General features: G+C 42.2%; 1 protein-coding gene across 1 annotated transcript in view; it reads left to right on the forward strand.

Moving 5' to 3' along the window:
• Nucleotides 1–19,111, forward strand: part of LOC104941536 (cAMP-dependent protein kinase type I-beta regulatory subunit-like) — a 39,796-nt gene that overhangs the window by 15,863 nt on the left and 4,822 nt on the right. The gene's annotated exons all lie outside the window — the stretch shown is intronic.

Raw genomic sequence — 19,111 nt, forward strand, 5'->3', positions numbered from 1 at the left:
TGGCCACTGTGTGCCAGTGTTGCCTGCTTTGGGAGCATCTCCAGTGAGCAGAGGGATTGAAGTTTGAACATGGACAGCTGTAGCAGAAGAGGAGGGGTATGCAGCAAAGGGTGGGGAAGGGAGCAGCTGGATGTGTCTGTGTGTTTGTAATGGGTTGTTTGGTTGGTTGTTATGGTACGCTGTCTATATGTCAGTATCGAGTTGTGAATGCAGATGTGGGCGGTGGTGCTGACATACACACTCAGAAATCAACGATTCTCCATACTCGTCTCGGAGAGAAAGGGATGCCAATTTCCCTTTATCCCTCTCTTTTCCCTCCCATCTTGTTCTTTCACATTCTTCATCTCTTCAAACACCCTCGCGCCATCCTTCCATCTGTCCCAGATCTCCAGTGATGGCGATCCAGCCTGGCAGCGGGAATAGGGTTTCATTGGCGGGGAGAATCCATTATGCCCCATGGAGAGGAAAACACCGGAGCTTTCCTGTTGGCTAAATCCTCCACAGACGAAACCCAAAACACACTCTTTTTTGGTCTTTTGTCAGTTGACAATTCACCGTGCTTCCTTGGCATAGGCACGCAGGCCTCTGATTGCATGTCAGAGTTTCAGAAGCAGGCCCGAGCAGGGTGCAACATGTGATAGAGCCGGACAGTCTGAAAAACCATGTTCTTGGGTGGCTGATGCAGCAGATTAGAGTTACACCACAAAAATATGTGGCAGTAGACCGTAAACCATGAGGTTCTAATATACTTAAGGCCTCTTGGCATGCCAAGCTATGTAAAGGCTTTGTCATCGGCCCATGAAACCATGCATGATGTAAACATCTTTCGGCTTGCTGTCATGTTTGCTGTCTCGCTACACACAGCTAGCATCAACCATTAATGCTGTGCAGGAACTCGTTATTATGTCATTTGTGGGTGAACATGCAGCCCGCAGTGCTGAAGGCTCGAAGCTCGGGAAAAGCTTGTCTGATTTGCTGGATTGTATTGTGACATGGCAGTTAGTTGGCTATGCTGTCATCTAACTCTCTCTCCGTCGCTCTGACAGCCTCCCTCACGCTTCCTGTTTTTCCTCACTCGTCACTTTTTGCTGACGATGCTGGACGGCTGACTGGGCGCTTGGTCACATTGCGGTTGTGGTGCGGTTGTTGCTCCTGTTGCTCCTGTTGCTCCTGAAGACAGAAGTGTATTGATGTATGGCCAATGTGGTACTCAAGAATGACTGAAAAAATGGCACACAGCAAGCAGCAGGCCTCTGCATATTGCTTAAATGCTGTAGAGAACACATGTTCTCATAAGGTTTGGGACAAACATTTGCCTGAGAAGGTGCATCTGGGACTCTAGCTTATCCTACTTGATGTACAATACTGGTAATCTCCTATAGCAGCATATAAATATCTACAAGCTTGAGAGCGATCATTTTTGCACATTGATGCCTTCTGCTTTGGCATTGATGAAGTCCCAGCATGAAGTACATTGGCTTCTTTAGATGTGCCAGAACTGTCAAGGAATGACGCACATTAGCAGATGGAGTCTCACTGCACAGTCTTCTCTCTCTCTCTCGTTCGGTTTGCACCCCCTCCCTTCTCCTACCTCGTTCTGCAAACAGCTGGCCATTTGGGTCATCAGGTAGTCTTGCACATGCGGTCTCATTCGGTGAGAAGGTAGTGACAGTTGACCACTGCTCCTGCTAGTATAGGCCTCTGCAAGACAGAAAGGTGATGGGTCAGGGCATGCATCGCTGGATAACAGCAAAAAAAACGTTTTATATTTTGTTCAGTAAATTCCCTAAAACATTTACCAAATGGCTATTTCTGTTTGAGTGCTAAAAAGAGAGGCCATAAAACTGCCTGTGTGTCAAGAACACATTTTGTGTGATTAGTTACTCAGCAGTTATGTAAGCTGAACACCACACGATTTGTTCCCCCATTAGCACTATATTATGCTATCGCCTCCTTCAGTAATGACTAGGATCCAACACAATGAAGCCCTCTTTGTTTCCCTGCCCTCTCCAATGCTCTCTTTTTCCTTTCATCACTTTTTTCCCTTTGTATCTCTCTGTTTCCATGTTGTCTTATGCTCTCTTAACCTTTCTTAAGTTACTTATCTGCCTCTCTAGGAATTCAGGAAGTCTATGCTTGTTCTGTAAGCATTGCATTTTTGTTACCGAGATGAATAAGAGACAATGCTGTCTTTTCTTCTTTCAAATGTGCTTTTTTCTTGTCAAATTGTTTGCTTCTGCAGCAGTAGTACACTGTGCTGTGGTTTCTCACATCAGTATGCAGTTTAAGTCTATAGCACAATCCATCTCGTTCTTGGAAACCAATCAAAATATGTCGTTTTCTACATGGATCAGGATTAATATCTGCATGTCTTGAACACAATGACCACCACGAAGTAAACTGACACATTTAATCATCGAAATGTTAATAACTTTGTTGTTAATATTCATATACCAAGCCATTCCTTGACTTGCTCTAACATGCTACATACTGTAATGCTGAACTGCAGGAGTGTGTGTTAGCTTCCTTGTCCTTACACATGGCTGAAAGTTGGGTCACAATAATGTCAAGGGTTATTTAAGTGTATTGCTCGGACGTGCTTAAATCAATGTCATTAGATTGTATTGCAATAATGCCAGTGTTGAAGCCACTCCTCCAAACACCAAGAGTCACACATGTGTATATATGCACTTCATATATTTCAGCTGTGAAGCTTTCCACCACTCTTGCGTTGGGGCTGAGATGCTATACTGTGGTGTATATCTCAAGTATGGGCCATTCTGGAGAAAAACTATATCCAGTAGGGAATTAGGTCGGCAGGATGTTATTTACACTAAGACAGCACTAGGGTCCGGCTTTGATCGTATGCCGTTTTGTAAATGTTTTCTTCCCCAGCTTTTATTGCCAGCAATGTACGGATTTCAGCATTTAGTTTGTTTGTGTTTGAGATAATCTGGATGGAGAATGAAAACAGAATATCGAAAGGCATTAAGAGTAAAGTGAAAAGGTTTTTTTTCCCCCAAAAAACGAAACACTCTGCTTAAGTGAATCATAATCAGAAATACTTTATTGATCCTTGGAGGAAATATTACTTTATCGTTGTTCCATTCTAGAATACATATATATTCAAGCAAAGATGCATTTTGAATATATATGGTGTACTAAATTACCTTTTGTATGACTAAAATAGTATTGATATCAAATGATTTTGCTTTTTAAGTAGACATTTCCGAGGTTAACTTTCCTAGGACATTTTCCACCCCTTTGCAACTCTATGTGCTCCTGCCTCTCTTTCTCCTTTTTAAATCCATACTCTTTGCTCTCTTCATCCCTCTCAACAGTCAGCTTTCTCAGAGGAGATCATGCAAATCCTTGCTGTAAACTATATAAACAATAGTTGGATGGAGATTGAAAGGGTTAAGTCATGGATAGGTTTAGGAGGACAAACGTATAGAACACTTGCAACCACACTCTATACACACACGTGCAAAACCAAGCCCACAAATACCACCCCTCACTACAAAAGATGACAGGGATTACAATACATTATCATGAGAAACACACACACAGGCAGGACATTCTCAAGTATGCATGTCAGACTGTGTTCCCAGTGAGGCTGCTCCAGCTGGAAGCGCTAAGTCTTTGATTAACACACCATTCCATATGTCAAACTTTATGGCCCAAACGTTTCTGAGCTCCACCAGCCGCGCGTGTGTGTGTACTCCATCTTTTCTCAGCTGCCTGGAAGTCAAACCTCAACTCACTTTTTTGCCTTCCAGATTTCAAATTCTACACGTTTTATGTAATCAAAAGGCGAACTGAGGGGTTATAGGTATGAAGAGATAATTACGCAAACTTTTTTGTATATAGACTATTTGAAATGTAAGTTATTCAGATTCCCTTAAAGAACACAAATACACTACTAGGCATTGTGGTAGTGTTAATGAAATTAAAAGTAAGGAATATTTTACTTTTGCCGAACAAAAATGCAATGGATTCTAAGAAATACTGTAGCTGTAAGCAAAATGAATTTATAATCCACCATTAGGGGCAGGGACGTGCACGGACATTTGGAGGGGCTATTGCTCTAAACTGGAAAAAGGGCCTCCCCCCGTATGGTAACTTGTTTTTAATGTAAAAGAAACCACATCAACTAAATTGAACAGTAATTCACATCTCATAACAAAATAAGCTAAGGCGACTACTTGCATTCGGTGACTTGATTTTAAAAATGAAAACCAGGGACATTTTTAGTTTTGCGGTCCATATCTCACCAAAAATATCTAATGTTAGTAACTATTAAAGACAAAATGGGGACAATTCTGTTCTAATGTAGTTTGACCATTGTAACTGCTGTGCAGTCCAGACATACTGATAAAATAGGGCCTCTCACTAATTACCTTAAATAAACTCACTAATTAATGAAACCAGTTCAATACACATTATTCTTATTCTTATCATTCTTTATGAGCGCAGTAACAGTAAGGTATCTAATTACTTATTTATTTAGTATTCCATAACTTAATAACAGAGATGGTCAAACTAAAGTGGTAGAGACATGGCCGAAATCCTACAATGAAGCAGGACAGTGAACTGTTCACCCGTGAGAGGGCGATTAAGAAAAGAGAGCGAGCGGCCCCATTGAGGGAGTTTACAGATGAAAAGACAATAACAACAAGTAGGCTATATTTAGTTTTTTTTTTGTAAATAATATCAAGAGGAAGTAAAGTCCCTTGGTTTGTCCCTTATACCCTAACTGCCATGAGACAACTCAAAATCAAGTTTCCAAAATCTGACACTGAGGTGGTCTTAACGCACCGGCAGATGACAGCGCTGACAACGTGTGTTTCCCGCAGCGAGACGCTACAATACTAATTGTGGGCTTATCATGTTGATTCAGCCACAACAGAAAAAAAAAAAAAAACTCTCGCTCTCTCCAGAGGGGCATTTCAGCCAAAAAGGCCAAACGGGCCGTTGCCCGGGCAACATTAGCCCGTACCTGTGCACGTCCCTGATTAGAGGACAGTCTCTCCGTCTGTTTATCTGTTTGACCTTGGCTGGTCCCTGAACTGATGTCTGAATTACTGGGTGGACCCCTCTATTTGCTTCCCATTAGCTGCTATAATGACCCCATTATGATATGCCCACACGAACAGACATACACGCACACACGATAAGCTGGGAACAGGTGTTTTATTTCACATTGTGCCAAGCCTGCTTTACTAACACTCAAACCAGCATGCAACCACCTGTCTCAACACTGTAACTATACTGGAGTTGTTATCACATCAACTCAAACTGTTATCGTATCTAACCATCTGCATGTGTGATTATTCTGTTTTGGTTTCAGCCAACAAACAGCGCTTAGATGATAGTTTTCAGATTAAAGGTTTTGACAAGAAAATGCCAGGCTGATAACTGAGGGTTTTGCATTTGGATATGGATGTCAAGTTTACAGAGGTGTGTGTGTGTGTGTGTGTGTGTGTGTGTGTGTGTGTGTGTGTGTGTGTGTGTGTGTGTGTGTGTGTGTGTGTGTGTGTGTGTGTGTGTGTGTGTGTGTGTGTGTGTGTGTGTGTGTGTGTGTGTGTGTGTGTGTGTGTGTGTGTGTGTGTACTTATTTGCACCTATGCATGCACAGAGCCTGTTTGTCCAGGTGCACCCTTGATGAGATTTGCCTGCCTATCACCCCACCACTTCCACTGGTTGAATGCCCATTGTAAATCAGTCTTTCAATATGGTCAGTAGCGCTATCGCCTGTTTAAACACTCATTCTTTTAGTTCCTACCGTATTAGTGTTCCTTATCTAACTTTCTATTGAAGTGATACTATATGAAATGAGATGTATGATAGCAGTAGAGCGTGTACTGTATGAGTTATTATCGGTCTGTTTTTTCAGCTTTTTCTGCACACTCGGAAAAAATGACCTTGATGATCTCCAACTTAATGCGTGAGTGCAACCATGAAGGCAAGGCAGGCTGGGACGGACACAGAAGCAATCATTTTTGAGGTCACATTTAGAGAGGGATTAATACAAGAGGAAGAGGCTCCTCTGGGTAATCTGTCAGCAACACATTTAGTTTTCCCTTTACACAAACAAAACAAATAGACACGTAGATCTCCTCTCTACATGCATTAGTCTAATTCCCTCATACAGTACCACAAATCACTCCCCTGGGGACAGCAAAGACACAAGAAGCTCTGCTGTCAGTGCAACCACATCAATATTCTGGCAGGCAGGAGGAGGCCCTGTGAATCCCATTCCTCGAGCCGCCTTGGCAGAGTTTGCAATATTCTAAAATAATACTGCCATCTGGTAACAGGAGTTGTAACATATTTTCAGGCCAGGACCCAACTGTTATATATATATATATATATATATATATATATGAGAGAAGCAGAACTTTAAAATGGTGTAGTTAAGATGTTACAGCTATGGGTACAATAGGGGGAAGGGTTGGAAAGAGGTGATGCTTACCTCATCCTGCCTGCTTTAATCCTCTAATTAACAAGCAGAGTAATGAGTTGATGAAGTGACCGATTAGATGATCTTTGACCCCTAAACCCTGACCTCTGCACCTTTCCCACTAGCCCCTGCCGATGGACAGGGAACATCTTTAGTGTACTGACGCTCTTTGTGTGTGTGTGTGTGTGTGTGTGTGTGTGTGTGTGTGTGTGTGTGTGTGTGTGTGTGTGTGTGTGTGTGTGTGTGTGTGTGTGTGTGTGTGTGTGTGTGTGTGTGTGTGTGTGTGTGTGTGTGTGTGTGTGTGTAAAAACAATAATAAATAAATCAACGAGAGATAGAAAACCCAAACAAACAATAGCAAAGTGAAAGACACTAAAAAGTGCCCAAGAGAGATCCGCCTCATCTCGAGTTCCAGCTGCAGTTTATTTAAGGATTGTGCGAAGGGACAAAACAACAAAGAGGATGCAATGTGAGATAGTGTGCTGCGTAGGCTTATCACATTATAACCACTCTCATCCTCATATCTGATAGCTCTCTCATTAGAATCAATAGATGTGTAACTTTAGGTCTGTGCTTTGGGGAATTGGTTTATATTCGAAACACAGGCTTGATATTTCTAAAATAATAAAACAAATGTTTTGGTAAACTACGACTAAATGCATAGTTACAGCCACATACTACATACTGTACATGTCCATCTACATGGAAACTAGAGCTGCTGCTATTATTACTTAAAGAAACAATAAATTGTTATCTATTTTGATTATTAATTATTATTATTAAGTAATCTTTCATGCATTTTAGTCCCTCAAATATGAACATTTCCTGCCTTTTCTGTTTTATATCATATTTAACTGAATATCTTTGGGTTTTGGACTGAAGAGACAAGACTGAAGGGGAACATTTTTCACAATTTTCTGAAATATTATTGACAAAAAAAAGTTTTTAAATCAATTGTTATTTGAAGCCCTAATACACATTGACACTCAAAATGTGCAGTTACCATAAAGCAGCCCCTAGGGGGTGTTTTTGCCACACAGATAATACAGAAATGAACTCTCTTGAGTCTTTCCTTAGCTTTTCCTAGTCAGACAGTTGCACTGGAAACAAGAACACAGTCATTGTCTGCCTACATGCTTGGACACTAACTTACTCTTATATGACACCCTGAATTCTTCCTGGCAGCTTGAAGTGCAGGGGAAACAGGATGTAGTGGCACTGAATGGATGTCTGTTTGTCTTCTCCCGTTAGAATCGTGATTTTGTAGACACTATTGAGGAAGTCCCTTGCGTGACTGTATTGTAGCTATTTGTGTTACTTTTCCCGCCATTGAGAGAACCTGTTTCTCTGTGTGTGTTCAGGTGTGAGACTAATGTGACTGGGACTGAGATTTGTATTTTATGGCAGGCTACGCAATAACAGCACTAACAAATGAGCAGGTTTCTGTTGTGTGCTGTTAAGTGTATTTGTTTGCATGTATGTTTGTGTTTCCTGTCTGGTACTCCCCTCATTGACTCTCTGTGTGCTCTCATCCCCGGTCTTCCTGAGAGCCCGGTGGTCCTCTTTTTCCCCTTTTCAGAATTCACCACTTTCTCTCCCTTTTTCTCTTCCTGTCTTTCTCACTCTCTCAGTCATGCAGACTCATTCACATATACATCCACACTTACATCCAGTCCCTCCCCCACAGTCTTCTCTCTCCATCCCCTGCATGGCTTTGTGCTGCTGCCACAATGCCAGGGGCCAGGCGATGAGGTCACTCTCCACAGGAGAGCTGCAGGCCTGACTGAACCTCGACCATCCCCACCATCATCCAGCACAGAAACTAACAGGCCAGCAGCCTCACCTCCCCCAGCACACTGCATCTGTCCCTCAGCTCAGACTACTTAACCTTTACGCCCATGAACACAACAAGGCACACACACAAACATATCATTTGCAGGAAGCTCATATTGCATATGTACATGCATGCTTACAAGATAGTACAGATATACAGACATGCACATTCACAAGTGCAAACACACACACACACACACACACACACACACACACACACACACACACACACACACACACACACACACTGTGCAGATTGTTGGAAACTTTTGTCCTCTCTTATACCCTCTGCTGTGTTTTTAACTAGTCCCCTGTTACCTCTTCCGCCCCCTGTCATCTTTCTCTATCCTTCACTCCATCCACTTCTCCATCCAACTCTTTACAAAGTAGTGAGTCATGTAGTAGTGTCTGGAGAGCTTTTAGAAAGTTGCATCCCCTCCAAAATGTACCCCAGAGTCTGTGCAGGACAGTTTTCCAGCCTACCATGATTCATCCTTGCCTTTTCAGCTGCTTACACCATCAATGTGAATGTGTGCGTAACTGTGTGTGTAGGTGTGTATATGAGTGTGTGAGTGTGTGAGCATGAGTGAGAGAATGTTTGTGCTACAAAACTATTTTGACAAGTCTTGACATAAAAAGTAGTGGGAGCACCAGTAACGCAGGATGTATGGTTATTTCACTCACTTAATGTTATGTTTGAATGCTGCACACTGCTGAAAAACTGCTGAACCGGTTTGAATCAAGCACGATGACAAAACGTTCATGTATGTGTGAGCAGGTCTGACTGACGCACATGAGTGCAATAAAATAGAAAGGAGAAAAAAAGAAAGTGGCCTACGCTTTAGATCTGCGTTGCAATTGGATCAAATGTCAACAGTGGGAGACGTTGTGAACCAGCTCAATCTCACCCCAATCTGTGTGCGTGTTAAGTACATTGCTAAGATGTCACTCAGGGCGTTTGTGATCGTGCACAGTGCCACGTTTCATTGCATGATAATGACATGTAGGGTAAATGTGGGAGTGTGCATGACAGTGACTTCCTACCCAGAATTTGCCCCTGCTGTGGGGACGTGATGTTCCTGCTACCCTTCAGTGCTTTTTTAGCTCAGTTTGGCCCAGAGCACGTCCCACACACTGACCACCTCACATTCACGGAGAGAGAGCAGCCCAGCACCCTACAGAATAGCCCTAGTTGGCCCATGGCCTCCTATTGTATACATCCCGTCTGCTTTGTCTATGCTACTGTGATAGCTTCCAGTGTACAGGCACAGACAACAGTCTTGTTATAGCGCGTTAATTCTCCCATGACCTCGTCGTTGGTTTGTGGGTGTCACTGTGGTCAAGTTTTATTTAGATCAGAGGTGCTCAGCCCATTTCCATGCTGGTTTAAATGTCTAATGGAGCTTGAGTTTTAGCAATTAGGCCATTATGGAGCAGGTGATTTGACCAAAGCTGTTTTGTGAAGATGAATTTCAAACAAGATCGTAAGTCACTGCATGTCTTGATAATGTCCAGTGTTTTTTTTTTTGTTGATTTGAATATTTATTTATTTTTCATTTTCGGTTTACAAAAAAGTCTTTCCACACTTTCATTGCTTAGTTCAAGAGCTTTTATATTTGTTTGAGGTGGTTTACATCTTGATAGACGCGTTTAAATTAAATAAGGAGTGTTTTGATTACAAACAATAATCATGAAACCTAGCTGTTTAAAATTAGAAAAAATAAGGTACTCATTGTATCCAGCAAGTTTCCATGCTTTGTTGCAACAGCAAAATGAAGTTTCCAGTTAGCATGGTGCTAACATTAGCGCATTCCAGGGTGTTATCACATTAAACATGAGGTGCTAGTGGGTTGCTCAACACTGTCCAGGTCTGAACGCTGTGTGTCTGATGAGACCGTCTGTTTACAGCAGGGAATGCCTTACGTCAGTCAGATGTCAGCTATTGAATGTCAACTATTCCTCTCTCCTCGATGCACCCGGTGCACCTATTACCTCACTGCCCGCCACACAACTTGATGGGGTTCATACAGATTTACACATACACATGAGTACTTTACAGTTTTAGCCTTAAGCATCTCTACAGTTGATGCCTCATTCTTTTCTCCATCTAGTCATCTTCTCACCCTCCCCTCCCTCTTCTTCCGGGCCCGGGGCATGCTCTCCGTCTCAAATTCAGTGTATATACCTATGTGTTTGAGCGTGCATGCATAATGTGCCGTGTTGTGTAAACACCTCTCAGGTTTAAACCCCAACAAAAGACAATTTGTGTCCCGATCTGCTTCTCAAATGCTTATCTTGTTCTAGGGCTTGTCTTCTGTGAGATGGGAATGAGGGAGGGAGGGAAGGGCGTGGGAGAGAAAAAGACATGCCCGCGGGACAGCGGCATCTTTCTGATGTTTAGCGACGTGTCAGGATATGTGTGTGTGTGTGTGTGTGTGTGTGTGTGTGTGTGTGTGTGTGTGTGTGTGTGTGTGTGTGTGTGTGTGTGTGTGTGTGTGTGTGTGTGTGTGTGTGTGTTAAAGAGGCAAGGTGGGAAGATCAGAACTCTTGGCACCTGTACACAAAGTAAAGGTTTTTTTAATCTGCGTATGATATATATTTTGTGCATTCAGTGGAATTACTTTTATCTATCTGTGGGAAAGAGGATACCTTTCTCTTAGAGTCTCTCTCTTTCTCTGTGTCTCTTTCCCTCATTCCAGTGACACTTCCCCTGTAGACACTTCAGAGAGGTAGAGGCTTAGTCCTGTCAGCGCCTGATTCAGCCTGACCACTTTTCTCTCTAAGTGGAGGAAGAGCTCGCTTTTTCCTGTCCTGGGGCAACAAACATCGGAGACAGAGGGCATTAGGAAATGTGTGAAAATGTTTGGGACTGAAGTTTACTCTAAACAGACAAGACAAGGAAATAAGTTAAGAGTAAACAGAGGAAAAACACATTTTAGTGTTAACAGAATAGCATATCAGCTTAATCTTTAAACTGACCGAATGCAATAAAGGGAATGGAAAAGGAAGGAAAGGGAGAGGAAAGAATGGTAGTGAGTGCAGGGTTGGACATGTTTGTGATGTTTCAAGGCTGACATCATGGCTGCTTCAGCAGGTGGTGTGTGTCGGATCATCAGGTAGGCCTGTAAAACAGCCATGTCACACTAAACAGCAGTCTGGAAGGTGGAAAGCAGGGAGTCTCTATACATTGCACCATAATGCCAGCAATGTAGTTTGGGACTAAGCTGAACATTTTAGTAAGTCGTATGTAATCCTCTTTCTTAATACAGCTCAATTGTTTATAGACATGAGTATGCGAGAAGCAGAAAAATACATGTGATATTTGCCCACAAGTAACCTTAGATAACCTTACTGTATTATCGTTACTTTGCTCGGAAAATGATTCAGCTGTTCTCTGAAGTGGCATACAATAATCCTATGATTTTAGACATCAAAGATTCTGATGAGGCATATATTTACAGTCAAGATCCCGTCAAAGTATTGGTGGTTGTTCTCCGCCCTGTAACACATCCTCATTTCTCCTCACATCCTCCTATCAACCACTCCTTCTCTTCTCACTGTTTTACTCCTCAGACTGGTCCTTTCTTCCACTGCCATGAACTCTGTCTGTCTGTCTGTCTGTCTGTCTGTCTGTCTGTCTGTCTGTCTGTCTGTCTGTCTGTGTGTGTGTGTGTGTGTGTGTGTGTGTGTGTGTGTGTGTGTGTGTGTGTGTGTGTGTGTGTGTGTGTGTGTGTGTCTATTTCTATTCCAAACCCTCCCATTGCCATGCCATCAACACAACAGTGTGAGGAAAGCTCTGATGCTCTAGGTAGGTACTAGTTATGGTAAGGAGGTGATAAGGCCGGATTGCCCTCTCATGAAGTTGGCATTGGCAGGCTAGTGGAGTCCAAGGTGCCAGAGCCAGTTCAGTGGTAGTTCATTCTGATATTTTATCTGACGACTGCTGCTTCAATTAGGCTCAAAGGTTTCAGGAAAGCTACTGTGTCAGTCGGTATTTCCATTCTTCTCTGTTATGCAAGTAATTGCTTATGTTTGTTTGAATCACCGTGACCATTAACACATTAGCCTTTACCACAGCAACACAGGCTCATGGATTTATGTGTCGAATTCTTCTGAATCAGTCCTCCAGTATGTACGAGTAAAGAAAGGGACATCTCAACAGTGTACTATAGGTCAATAATATAGATTAGACAGTATAGATTATAGATTTGGACATAGTCAATGCAAGGCAAGGCAGGTTTATTTACATAGCACTTTTCAACACAAGGCAATTCAAAGTGCTTTACAAAAATGAAAGACATTAAGAGCATAAAACACATTACAAACATTAAAAAGCAAAGATAATACAACATGAATAACACAGGTACATGAATAAAAGTTACAGTGCAGTGTAAGATGTGAATAGTTCAATTAAAAGTAGCGGCAAAAAGAAAGTCTTCTCTCAACACAAAATGTAGGAAAGATACGCACCTCAACACTGCATTTGAATATGAATGTAGAGATTAGACATCAGCAGTGTTCACACAGATCACCAGATTGGCCCATGTGCTCCTCTACTGCGCCGCACACATATTGAGACATATATCTACACTTTGAAGCAACAGAAGTTTACACCAAGTTTACACCCCTTATAAACCCACCAGGGCCAGGTGTGTGGTTTTAACACAGCATGCTGCCTGCCCTCTGTTGGTTTTAAATATAACTTTCACCATTTAATCACACTGCCTTTTCTAACTAGAACTCTTTAGATCTCCACTATGCCTACATTATCTCACTATTAGACCTTAGATTCAAGACAGAAATATCAGTCTGACACACACTTCCAATATATTCTCAAAAAACGTTTTACAGTGTGCAATGATCCATTGTAACTTAAAAGACCGCTTTGTTTTTCTTTAAGCTTTTGAATGTGATCAGAGCCCCATAGACCAAAGCCAAGGGCAGACAGGGAAAAGGCCAGTTGAGTGTTGGAGAAATGAGGCGTCTCTTTCTCCTCTTCCCTCCAACATTGTTGACCATCTGTAAGTGGTCTTTGCCACCAGCCGTAAACTGTTATGTCCACCTGTAAACCTCCAGGACCACCCCTGTGTTCGGCATAGGCAAGTTCACATCAGCCCAGACAAAGACTAGGACCCTGTAAAATAATTTTAAAAGAAGCTCAACCAAGAGCAGTGGGGAAATGTACAGTTTTTATATCTACGGTAAAAGTGAAAAGGAAACTATGATAAGGTTTAAAATGTGTCTTCCCAATGTGAAACATGTGTCATTGTGTCTGTCAGTAAGACGTGCTATAATAATTGTTAAGTTTAACAAGAAAAAGCGCATACGTCTGTTAACCACAAGACATTTAAATGCAGGTTAATAGGAATTTAAATCTCAGAATAACAAAAGATTAAAACAAAATGGTGTTCTTTCCATTTGGCACCAGCTTAAACCAATATAGCTGTTGTTTTATGAAGTGTGTTGCCGATTCTATTGTTTAACCTCGGCTACATAGTTTTTAAAGTGGACCCCTGATGTTTGTTCTTCGTCAAAGGGGACCTTTGTGGTGTGTCTTCATAAAATTGGACACAACACGCATTGTTTCTAAAGTTTGGAGGCTGATGTGAAGAAATGGGCAGCAGCTGGCATGACCTGGTCCCTCCGTTCTTTGCTATGCCTCTGGGGAAACACAGGGCGCGTGCCAAGAGCTTTGATGTCATAAATATCCTCCCTGAAAGCTTCAGCACTGTATAATTATACCTCCTTCAGCTCTCCTCCTTCTCTCTCTTACTCACTGTCATACTACTGCCCATTGTCAGCATTGTATGTGTGTCTGCATGTGAGTGTGTATGCGCTTATGTGTTTATGTAATTAGATGGTTTAAAAAAAGAGCTGTCATTGTGTCCACAGCAACACAGCTCAGTGGGGTGGGTTGGTTGTTCCCTGTGAGTAACTTTGGCTGATTGTGCTCAACTTTAAACTCTGGACATTAAACTGTAAGCCACTTAGTCAGCCTCGTAAAGCTGTTTTCCATCTTACTGTGATATACACATAATGAGTCACACAACAGGCTAGTAAACAATTCAGTTACATCATCAGTGAAAACGTAATGTATGTTTTGATCCTTTTATGTGAGTTCACTTGTGATTTAAACATTATGCTGACTAATCACAACTCTTCACCTGGCAGCCTTACAAAAACCAATACATGTTTTTCAAAGCAACGTACCACTTAGGGAAAATGTGATGATAGTATACACAATGCAGTCCTCCCAGAGCTTTAAACTCTCTGTAGGCTTCAGTTAGTATGCAGAATAGTTTCTGTCAAACATTACAAAGTCAATCAGCCGGCAGGACTCCTGGAAACATAATATCATCTGCATATCCATCTCATAGCTTACTCATTATTACATTGGAGTCCTAAGGGTTGTAAAATGTCTAAGAGCAGATCATGATTAATAAGGAATGAAGCGTTTTTAACCTTTTTTATATTTGTATATAATTTGGCCCTTTGATGGATCTTTTCACCCTTGTATAATGTTATAATGTTGATTGGTTTTCCTCTACTGCATCTACAGGGAGATCAGAGTCAGGCAGCCCTTGTTGTTAATTTATTTGATTAAACTTCTGAAATCTACTAAAGAATCACCATGTCACCCTGCTGCCTTTGACAAGCCTTCAAAATGTACATTTATAACACAAATCAAGTGTAGATTTGTTGTCCCTAAGCCAGTTCTTATACAATATTGTGGAGAGTTTTAAAACAAAGACTATTGTTCTGATTTGCCAGAATCAGTAATCCGAATTACTATCAACTGTGGTTGTGTATATAATCCTTCAAGCTCTTACGGTATGAACGCTGTGCCAGCCAAACCAGTGGCGAATCACTGCCAAGAACAAACTTGGAGGGCGGGGAAGTTCCAATACGTGGTGCAGTTGTTGATTGTTTGGGTTATTGCAAAACGTCTTCTATCCAGACGAGTGAGCATTCTGGATGGGTGCACCATTAAGGGCTTGTGTAACTCAACATTCTGCGGCCCATTAAGTTAAACAAAGACATGGCGGCATGCTGCACTGTTTAAGAGACCCTTGGTGTTAATGGCATAATGGCGCTGCTGTGTGTTGAGGTAGTAATGTAAGAGATAAGTTGTCTGCTGCTGAACAAATAAACAGCTGTGTTGTAGGAGAGATTAACAGCAAGAAGGGGAGAGGTGATGGGGAAAGGCAGTCTTCGCCAACTAAGAACAACAAGCAATCCAGCTACAACAAGCAGGCCTGAGTTTATTTAATTAATGACTGAAATCCCCCAAGCTAACCACAGTTTTATGGCTGTTTGAGAACAATAATAGGCTGTTGCTGCATATTTGCGTGCTTGTATGTAAAAGAGAGTGGAGGCGCACATAAGCTTTTCCATTCCTTCCTGCAAAAACACACACAAACATGTCTGTATGCACTCGATGTGTTGTCAAATCTGACCTGCAACCTGACCTGGCAGCTATACATTTCCCCTGTTCCTTGATTAATCTCATTGCAAAAAAGCAGTTTCCTGATGAGCACAACATATTGTAAGGCAGGGCATTGCATAAAGGTGTCTTTTTTGTCTCGTTGTATTCATTTTGATTTTAATCATATTTTTTGCTTCACCAGTCTCTGCTGCTTCCCTACCATTATTCAAAACGGTATCATTTTCTCTAGATCCAAACAGACCCATCCAAGCAACGCACTACACATCACACATGTACGTATATGGACTGTGTTTGTGCACAGGATAATAACCATTTAGATTAGAATGGCATTATATGTATATGTTATATTTTTCGGTGTATGTTCTTACATGCATGTGTACATTTGTCGCAGGGAAGTATTTCCACATATCTGAACCATGACACAAGCCTATTCTCCCTCCTGAGGGTTGAGGTGAACTTCCCCTAGTCTGCAGGGTCCCTCTCTCTCTCTCTCTCTCTCTCTCTCTATCAGAACAACACATCCATTGTTGAGGGGGGGGGCTCTACCTTTAAATAAGGTCAGAGGGTCTACAGGTAGCGGAAAGGACAAGATTAATCACTTCATCTGGGACAGGGAGGGAGGGGGTGATAGACCAAGAGATGAGAGAAATAGGTGGGCCTGTGAGAGAATTAGAGGGAAGAAAGGGGTAATTGAGAGGGGAGAGGAAGAGAAAAAGTGATAGAGAGTAGACAGGGAGGAAGTTGGGGATGAAGAAAGGGAAAGAGAGACAGGTAGAGACGAGGGGAAGTAATTACCTGCATAAGTGTCATTGTTGAGCTCATCGATGCATTCAGCGAGAGGCAGGGCTTGGAGAGAGGGAGGTGGTCAAGGGTAATTACCTTACCACGGGTTAGCTCGTCTTTGATCCCCTCGCTATGACTGTGGCCCAATTGCAATCCGGCCACTACGCCATCTCCCTATCCCCATCAACTCCGTTTTAGTGTAGAGGAACTGGATCATTCCAAATAAATAAGCGGGGATTGGGTGTGGGCTGTAAAACAGCAAGTCTGCACTGATACTGACTGAACCAGCTGCCAACGGTACTGACTACGTGCAATGCCATTCTGTGCCAGTCATGCAAACATTTACTAGGTGACATTTAACATTGTCTTACAAACAACTTGGTTACATTTTATCCAAGATCAGTTAAACCCTTTTCTACCTTAGAAAGCAGTAAACTCTACAGCTTGTACGGGTGGTGAATTTATATACTATTCATACTAACAGCTGCGCCACTCTGGCCCGCCTCATAGTCATCCAACATTGCCCATATTTTGGAAAGCTGGGAGTTAGAGGGTGGCATTACTGCCAAGATGGCGATGACCAAAGCCGCTTACTTTGATCTTTATAACGGCTCTTCAAAGTCCTTTGGGTGACATCTTGGAGACCATGTTCATGTTTTATTTAGTCCAAGCTACACCATAAGAGAAGGGAGCTTCGTTTAGCTGTGATTCTGAATACAAACAGTATTCACTCTGTCAGAGGGAGGGTGAGCATACTTAGTGTGTGATGATCATCAACAGTATCATCAACAATAGCTCATGCCTAATAACAAGCTGTCTTGAGTTAGATAGCATTGAAACATTGCATGAAAGTGACTCGTATATGCTGATTTTCTACACATTATTAGTTACAGTACGTGACCATGTCCCTGACTAAACAGACTCCATGCAGAGAGCAGGTGGTCACAGATGTGAGGAGAGTTGAGAGACTCTTGCAGATGTTGCCCTGACTAATCCTCATCAAAGCCAATGTGTTTGTTTGTCATATGAGAGTGCCAGTTTGCGTGTTTTCCTCATGAATGCATGTGCTCAAATATGTTGTTGTGTTACCAAGTGTGTGTGAGTGTTTTGACATGCAGTGTACTAGCTGCAACCATAGTACCACAACGTGCATATATTGGAAGTTGTGTTGAGAGTAACTCATGTGTGCATGTGCATCTTTGAGCCTGTGCTTTACACTTCAAAGAGAAAGTGTGTTTTTTGTGTGTGTGTCAGTGGCCAGCTGCATCGCACTGGGCCTACCTGTGGTTGTTGTTGGCTCAAATCCACCTTCTTCAGTCTGCTTTTTATTCCTTGTCACATAAAAAAATACCAACAGGGTCCGTTCACTTCCAAACCACTCAATAACATCCTCAGATCTTCTCCAACATCTGTTGACCTGCCGTTTCTTTACCGGGTCGAATCATGAAAAGCAACACTTTTATGTCTGTTGTGTGCAGCAAGGTGTCTTGCTGTCTAGTGTTCTGCCATGAGCCAAGACATATTCAAAACCCGCGCATTATTTGTTACAAACCTGTGTGTTTTCAGAAGTAATATATACTGAGACACAATCTGTGCAAACACACACATTCAGTGGCACACACAAACATCGTTTGGGAACGGGCTCAAACTTGCTCCACATTCACTCAGCAGGTCTTGTATGTCTTTGATATGCCTGACCCTCTTATTGTTTTTTCTATATTTCTCTATAAGACGGGTGGTATGCAACTGATTAGATAGATAAATATACCCTGAAGGTGAAAGACGGGCAGAAAGGCGGAGAGGAAGGAAACAGACTTTTCTCTTGTCTCAACACATCGCAGCAGTGGAACTTTAATCTGCAGAGGCTTCATGCATTTAAACGGCCTGATTAGGAACAGTCTAACAGGCGCTTTCCCTGCCTGGCTGAAACAGAAATTAAGTGCTTAGGCACAGCCATCATTTTGTTTGTTTTCTCAGCGCCTTTTTCAAAAGATACACTCAGAGATACGGGCTTTGATTATGTGTGTCCGCGGGGTTCTTAAAAAGTATTAAAAGTTGATAAATCAATTTAGCGAAAATTAAGGCTATTAAAAAGTTAAGAAGTCCCACAGCAACGACAACATGAAACACCCTTTAATTTACTGAAACGACATGTCGGTAAACCCCCTCAAGGCGGCCCCATGCATAGCGCGCCTATGAGCGCGCCGTAAAATGCTGCTTCTTATTTTAAGTTTCGTTGCCTTGCTCCGCTCTGTGGGGGGGTCCCAAGGTGGGTAGACCGGCATACGCAACGCTCTGGGGGTCCAACGGCTCCGTGTGTAAGCCCTATATGATCATTTTCTGATCACGAGGAAATAGCCCGCCTCCCTCTCCCCACGTCTCCTGCTGCTGCTGCTGGGCTGTCAGAAGAGGGGGAGGAAAAGAGAGGCAGCCACCGTTTATTAAATATTATTATACAGAGAACAGAGTCGTTATCAATTTTAAAGCTCAATAAATAACAAAGAAGACCTCTGATCGGCACTTTTCTAATTTTGTACGGAAGATTTAAACTTTAACGGACATGTTGACCGGCGGAACATTTTTTT

Source organism: Notothenia coriiceps, unplaced genomic scaffold (genome assembly GCF_000735185.1).
Source record: "Notothenia coriiceps isolate Sejong01 unplaced genomic scaffold, NC01 NC01_scaffold00003513, whole genome shotgun sequence".
Classification (NCBI taxonomy): Eukaryota; Metazoa; Chordata; class Actinopteri; order Perciformes; family Nototheniidae; genus Notothenia; species Notothenia coriiceps.